We start from the raw sequence: 7500 nt of genomic DNA on the forward strand, positions 1-7500 counted from the left end.
CAGATTCTTTGGCAGTTCAGTTTGTATGGACATTGGTCAATTTGGACCAAATGTTAAAACAATTTACAAATATACCATCAGAGATGGGGAATCCCCCCGCCATTGAATGAAAAAGGTCATACATATTCCAGATAATGAGGGAGGTGAATTGGAAACAAGACACCATTTGGTCATCATCTCAAAAAAGTTCCCCAGGGGTGAGGAATGTAGTAACCAAAAACAATTGAAATCAGATAAGTGGTTTTCCATTTATTACAAAAAAATTCTCAAGATGGCCACCCCAGTCGGCCATCTTGGATCCGGCCATGCCCAAAATCAATAGGGTTCTTCCTTTTCAGGTGGTACATGTGTGACCCGAATTTCAAATCAATATGGTGAACAGTTTATGAGTTATCGCACTCACAGCTATAAATGTTGACGCCGCCCCAGTCGGCCATCTTGGATCGGGCCACGCCCAAAATCAATAGGGTTCTTCCTTTTCAGGTGGGTCATGTGTGACCCGAATTTCAAATCAATATGGCGAACAGTTTATGAGTTATCGCACTCACAGCTATAAATGTTGATGCCCGGACGGACGGACAGCCGGACGCCCTGGGTGACAACAATATCCCCCTTCCGCCACGCGGCGGGGGATAAAAACGAATTCACAAGATTTTGAAGCAATTTTAAAATCAGCCCCGTGGGCAAAAATCAGCCCCCTCTCCCCACATGACGAGGCCTATTTATCAGCCCCGTCCGATTTTGAAAATGCAAGGCCTGACTAGAGGGTTAAAAATTATATCAAGTCACTGACGAATCAAACTTTACATTATTTTATGCATCGAACAAGAAAATGAAAATCTACAAACTAATCTGTCTGGTGGAGTCTGTCAGTGTGAACTGCCGGACAGTCAGTCCTGCCACTTGTACAGTAAAAAGGCCATTTTCTGGCACTTTCAAGTGGCTCAAATTTATATGGCTCAGGGCCAGAAACTCCATAGTATAAATTCCCAGCATTCTCCGACTCGTCCTCGGCAATATCGGAATGAAAACACTCAATTTCATCGCCGCTGAAATCACTCTCCGATTCGCATCTTGCCATTGTTCACATGCTGTTTCCGAAGAACGTGACGTCATAGAATCTTCGGTAAATTCCGGTCTGTTTTTCTATCACTGACAAAAGTTTTGACTTATAAGTCAATTTTAGCGTATTTTGAGTTTCAAATGTAAGAAAATAATTGCCCAACGATTATTAATGTGCTTATAACCTTCGAATCACGCAAAGTCATCAGCGACCCAAAACCTGCTCTTTAATGTTCTTGGACCTTTGTTTGTATGCAATACTGTTGCGAATCTGGAAGCCATGAGCACACAGACATTCATTCAGGTTCCTATAGCTTAGCTATTTCGTTTAGTATGTATTGCCAGTTAGCTCCCTTTTCCCTTGTCTAATGGGAATTAAATGTACGTGTGCTGTGCGTTATTTTAATAGTTAGGATTTTTACACCCCTTATAACAATACGCCTTCACCTCGACGCCACTGGCAACATGTGTTCAACCACATATGTGGGCGGAGTTTCCTTGGCCACCAGAGCTCCGACTCCACCCCAGAGAGATGGAATGTTCCCCCCGACCAATGGGAGGAGTGAGACGACTCAGACGGTGATCCTTCCCATGACATCCCCTCCCGCAGGAGAAATGCCACATAAGAAATGCCAGGGCCTTGGAAAGAGCATGAGCATCAGGGGTGAAGGTCAGTGTGAACATCAGCGTCAGGGTTGGCTTGGCAGTGATCAGGTTTGAGGTGCCGGAGATCGACTCGTCTGGTCTGGTCGGGTTGGCATTGATCGGGTTTGAGGTGCCAGAGATCGACTAATCTGGTCTGGTCGGCTTGGCAGTGATCGGGTTTGAGGTGCTGGAGAACAACTTACTTCTGGTCTGGTCGGCTTGGCAGTACCTGGCGTCCGACGCTTTTCCTCCGTCCCTGGTGCTTGGAGTGGCATCATGTTGCGGGTTCGAGTCCCGTCGAGCCGGATCGTCGAAGACCACACGAGGTGGACAGGTCCAAGTGCAGGCTCTGGTCTCCAGCTCCCTTTCCTCAAGCTGGAAGACTTCAATAAAGACCATTGGGGTCCACTTCTGTGTGCGTGTGTGTGTGTGGGTGGGCCCGTCTATAAGTAAAACTGTTAAGTGCCTTGTACATTATTTGCATTTCATTTCTATGAGTCGTGATAACTCTGCTTGTTATGTGGTCCCCTCCTTCCCCACCTATTATAAATAAACCCATTTGTTAAATGTATCAGTTCGTTTTTGTGTTTTTTATTGGTTTAACAAGGTGCGTGTTGGAGAATTAGCCAGGCTGTTGCCGCTGTAAAAGGGACATTTGGACCGACGAAAGCTCGGTGACCATCCGCTCGGGTCGCACACGGTTCGAGTACGCTAGCGACTCGTTCCATATGAGCATCGTCGAGGGTGAATTTTCCTGGTAGTTGGACGGTGTGAGTACTTAGGTAAATTGGAGTTCGACAAGTGGACCCTACCTCACGCCGTCAAAATATTGGCGAACTTCGGTCTGATAAGGGACCCGTCGGCTCCTGAGTTATCCGGGGTGACGACCTATACATTCTGGGTGATCGGTGGAGCCGACTCTACTGCTCCATCTGGTGGTTGGGCTCGTCGCCGACGCCCGGCTCTGCAACAATACAAGGCTTGGGGCAGCATCATTGGCTGAGGATGTGGCTGTGCCATTGATGGAATGCCCGTTTAGCGCAGGAATTTGTAATTTGTTCAGGATGCCGGCGATAGCTCGCCTATTCTTCGCCAAGGACAATATGGGATCTTAAACATGCACCAACGAATGCTGGCAGACGGAATTCCCGTTGAATGTCCATCCGAAGGACATCTTTTGACATCGTTCCATCACAATCCCACAATAAAAGTAAAACGCCAGATGTTATGATTGTCATCCATGAGGATTGTGATGTCATATTGTGGTGTCATTCCTACCTTGTTTGGTTGTTACTTTTTGAGATTTCATCCCTCTATTTTTACCACTGAGGAAATTGAGCAGCAGAGAATGGAAAGCAATACATTTTAACAAACTTCAAAATTCACTTTACCAATGTTGAGATTTTTAATTTTTATTTCTGGCTCATGACCACCATCGGTTGGAATTGCCCTTCATCACGGTAAGGACACGATGAGAGTACACAAGGTTCATGATCAGCAAAACAGGAATTTGTTTAAGCCTGGTGTTAGCTTAGTGGTTAGGGAAATAGCTTGGGATCCTAGGGTCCTGAGTTCAAGCCCCGTTCCTGCTGAATTAACACCAGGGCGTTGACACCAGGTCGGCGGAATGAGAACCAGTGCACTGGTAAATAGGGGCACTGCATCAGCGGCATATCCACAAACCGTTGAAGCAACCAGCAGCCAAAAGGCTGCACACGAAGGGAAGGGCTATCGACGGATTTATTAAATTGGTGTGGCACAGGCATGATGGGCCGAATGGCCTCCTCCTGCGCATAATTTCCTTGCAATCGTTGTAAAAATAGTTCTAACAACCCCCCAAATGCACAAAGACTTGATCTTGCATGGGTGATAGTCGATGACATATGCATTAACAAAGTACAAAAACCGGTTAACGTTAATGCCTTCACAACAAGTCTGAACCACTTCTTTGTGAAATAATTTTTTTTTTAATCCCAACAAAACTGTACGACCCATATCCACAAAGGAAGTGTGATAGTCGTGTTAAACATAGTGTTTAGGAGAATAAAGGACAACGTTAAAAATTATCCCTTCAAATCGCTAGGGCAAAGCGTTCCGAAAAACAATTGACAAATAATTATTCAAGGACGACTCGAACAGCTGGGTCGCTCCACCCTCTGATGCCGACATTCGAACAACACAGAGCAGGCCCCCCACCAACTCGCTTCGCGACATCGTACCTTGGAGAAGAGCCCCGAAACAAAGAGTCAGTTCATAGCCTTCATGAAAAAGACATTTCACAAAGAGTCAAGTGAAGGTAGATGAAGAACGATAGTACCCGTTGACCTTTAGCGTGTATCAGCCAAAGAAACGAAGTCAAACGCTCAATTTTAGAGCGTCTCACCGAACGTTCTTCTCACTTTCCAGACCCAACTAACAACCTCGAGTGCCCGTGTCTACTGGCCAGGAATCACCACTCACCCCGACTCCAGCTATCCCTCTCACCGAGAGGGTCGGTACACCCTCTGCAGCACCTGGGGAGCTCGACACCAAGGACCTCTGGACCGTAAGTGGAGACAGGTTCAAAGCCTCACCAACATGTTTTCGGCCCGCCAGAGGCGCAACATTTCAGTCACAACAAATGTCAGTCTGACAGATCAGACATTCAAGTAGGTGACCTTGTCTAACTGAATGACAAGTTAGTCAAGCGGAATTGAGTGGCCAAAAATAAAATAAAAAACAACAGCGATCCATCCATCCATCAGATCAAAATGTTAACACAATAAAAAGGTGAACATCTTAGCGAGAACCATTTCCAGGACCGTCCTTATGTCTCATGAGCATATGTGGATAAATGAACAATAATCACAGGTTCGCAGTTATTTGAGTTACGATTTGCTCCATTGTCATTTCAACTGGTCATAGATATAGTGATTATCTTATATAAATACCAGGTGAAGAGTATTCCACATTCACAGCTGTGCACTTTATTTCTTATGTTGAACCACCCTCTATTTCTTATGTTGAACCACCCTCTATTTCTTATGTTGAACCACCCTCTCAGGGTCATTCGAGTTCAATGCAATTAAAATCTGCTTTCTACTGCTTTTGTGGAAGAGCTGTGTGTTCACGTGACTAATCATGTTCAGGGTTCATCGACAATTACATTGCTGTGTTCTCTTATTAATCCAGTTCCATCTGCTCAGATTGTAGCCCTTAAATTCATCATGGTTTCACACCAACCAACCAGTAACAACTTTGATCACTACCACCTACAACTACATGTGCATTTATTTTTCAATGAATGTAATCGAGTTCAGAAGATCATCCGGTCTTTGTGTATGTTGTTGGAACGGTGCTCGGCTATCTGTATAGTTGTGTGGCGTCACGTGCGATGAGGACAGAATCGAGAAAGATTTATATATTCCATTGGAGCGGTATGGAGGGGGTATAAATGGTAAAGCGGGGGGGGGAGAAAGGGGAAACGGGGGGAGGCATACCAATGTAAACGACAGCTTTACAAGGAATAATTAGGTCGAGGGAGAAGAGCAACTCTGCCCATGGTATCCTATGAAATAAATGTTTGTTAGACAGACATCTGGGAATGAGGTGGAAAACTGTTAGGGAGATCCAGAAAAAAATCGAGTATGGCTCTGATGGATGTGGACCAGATGGAAAATGTTTGGTGGTGCATAGCTGCGTTGGTGGAAGGGACAATGGGATGAAGGCCAGGAACAGATTTGGAGGGCATTGCCACGGCAGGGGTAGACGGGACAGGGTTCGGATGGAAGGGTGGACCCACGTGTCAGCATTTACGACATCACAGTGTCCATTTCAGAACACAGATCCACATCAAGGTTGAGGTGAAAAATTGTGGTTATACATCATCTTCACGAAAGTCACATTGTTGCAAATGGGATTTATCCTGGCCAGGAAGGGGAAAAAAATATGGAAAACAGGAACAAGCAGGGTGGTTTTGAATGGAAAAGGGTTCGAGGAAGAGGGAAAGGCACAAAACGCTCTGGAATCTGACTGCATTATTCCCAACACAATAATGTTTGGATTCCTTGGGTCAATAATCCCTCAAAAGTGTAAACGAACCAGACATCATGAGAGTAGAAAACTAGGGCTACAGGACTAATGAACGACAGCACCAGGTGAAATGTCACAACGTGCACAATCAGATTTCGAGTTACATTTATCCCAACACCACGGTAAATGGGGACAGAAAAGTTCATGCCAAACTAAAATGGTTTCCATCAATTACTTAAATCCCCCAAAATGTAACACGCTTATTTATCAACATGCACACCTGTTCTTTAAGTCCCTTTACCCCCATGTTAAGAGTTGTTGTTCCAGGTGAACGATGGAGCTCACACCAATACTCATGATTTAAAAATAGATCAACAAGTTCATGTGTTGGATTTATTTTAACAACTAGAAAAAGGTTCGGGGTCAAAGGGACTTGTGGAACACCCTGTACAATGACTGACTGCACCCAGTTCACAACTAATTAAACATTCACGAGTCAAACCCACTTGAACTCAAACCCAACACGTTCTAGTTATAAAACTCAGCCTCATGATAACCACATGAATGTTACCCAACCTCCTCTTTTGAGGTCATTTGTGACGTTCATTATTGAAGGTCATCGTTTCATTAGACCATGAAGTGCTTACAATACAAGCTTTAGTCGAATATTAAAAACAAAACAAACAATCCCACAAAGAACGATTCATGAAAAAGGGGGCAAGGGGGGGGAAGAGAGGAGTGGTGGGGGGACGGAGGGAGGAGAGGAGTGGTGGGGGGAAGGAGGGAGGAGAGGAGTGGTGGGGGGACGGAGGGAGGAGAGGAGTGGTGGGGGGACGGAGGGAGGAGAGGAGTGGTGGGGGGACGGAGGGAGGAGAGGAGTGGTGGGGGACGGAGGGAGGAGAGGAGTGGTGGGGGGACGGAGGGAGGAGAGGAGTGGTGGGGGGACGGAGGGAGGAGAGGAGTGGTGGGGGACGGAGGGAGGAGAGGAGTGGTGGGGGACGGAGGGAGGAGAGGAGTGGTGGGGGGACGGAGGGAGGAGAGGAGTGGTGGGGGACGGAGGGAGGAGAGGAGTGGTGGGGGGACGGAGGGAGGAGAGGAGTGGTGGGGGGACGGAGGGAGGAGAGGAGTGGTGGGGGACGGAGGGAGGAGAGGAGTGGTGGGGGACGGAGGGAGGAGAGGAGTGGTGGGGGACGGAGGGAGGAGAGGAGTGGTGGGGGGACGGAGGGAGGAGAGGAGTGGTGGGGGACGGAGGGAGGAGAGGAGTGGTGGGGGACGGAGGGAGGAGAGGAGTGGTGGGGGACGGAGGGAGGAGAGGAGTGGTGGGGGACGGAGGGAGGAGAGGAGTGGTGGGGGGACGGAGGGAGGAGAGGAGTGGTGGGGGACGGAGGGAGGAGAGGAGTGGTGGGGGACGGAGGGAGGAGAGGAGTGGTGGGGGGACGGAGGGAGGAGAGGAGTGGTGGGGGACGGAGGGAGGAGAGGAGTGGTGGGGGACGGAGGGAGGAGTGGGGGACGGAGGAAGAGTGGGGGACGGAGGAAGAGTGGGGGAAGGAGGAAGAGTGGGGAAGGAGGAAGAGTGGGGGAAGGAGGAAGAGTGGGGAAGGAGGAAGAGTGGGGGAAGGAGGAAGAGTGGGGAAGGAGGAAGAGTGGGAAGGAGGAAGAGTGGGGGAAGGAGGAAGAGTGGGGGAAGGAGGAAGAGTGGGGGAAGGAGGAAGAGTGGGGGAAGGAGGAAGAGTGGGGGAAGGAGGAAGAGTGGGGGAAGGAGGAAGAGTGGGGGAAGGAGGA

General features: G+C 48.1%; 1 protein-coding gene and 1 long non-coding RNA gene across 4 annotated transcripts in view; one reads left to right on the forward strand and one right to left on the reverse strand.

Moving 5' to 3' along the window:
* The window catches only part of LOC147013844 (adiponectin receptor protein 1-like), a 77300-nt gene that overhangs the window by 67398 nt on the left and 2402 nt on the right, over positions 1-7500 (reverse strand). The window contains exon 1 of one of the 3 annotated variants that reach the window (XM_085851122.1): positions 4168-4300. The exons of 1 other annotated variant lie outside the window; for it this stretch is intronic. The gene's annotated coding sequence lies outside the window, so the exon portion shown is untranslated. Of the gene's footprint in view, positions 1-3926; positions 4066-4167; positions 4301-7500 lie in introns of those variants that run through there. One more of the 3 variants, XM_085851123.1, reaches the window with a different exon arrangement.
* Positions 4115-7500, forward strand: part of LOC147013845 (uncharacterized) — a 25661-nt gene continuing 22275 nt past the window's right edge. The window contains exon 1 of the long non-coding RNA XR_015050524.1: positions 4115-4252. This is a non-coding gene — a long non-coding RNA (uncharacterized LOC147013845). The remainder of the gene's footprint in view (positions 4253-7500) is intronic.

The sequence above is a fragment of the Eptatretus burgeri genome, chromosome 13 (assembly GCF_056783735.1).
Source record: "Eptatretus burgeri isolate ZD-2024b chromosome 13, Ebu_testis_v1, whole genome shotgun sequence".
In the NCBI taxonomy this organism is placed as follows: Eukaryota; Metazoa; Chordata; class Myxini; order Myxiniformes; family Myxinidae; genus Eptatretus; species Eptatretus burgeri.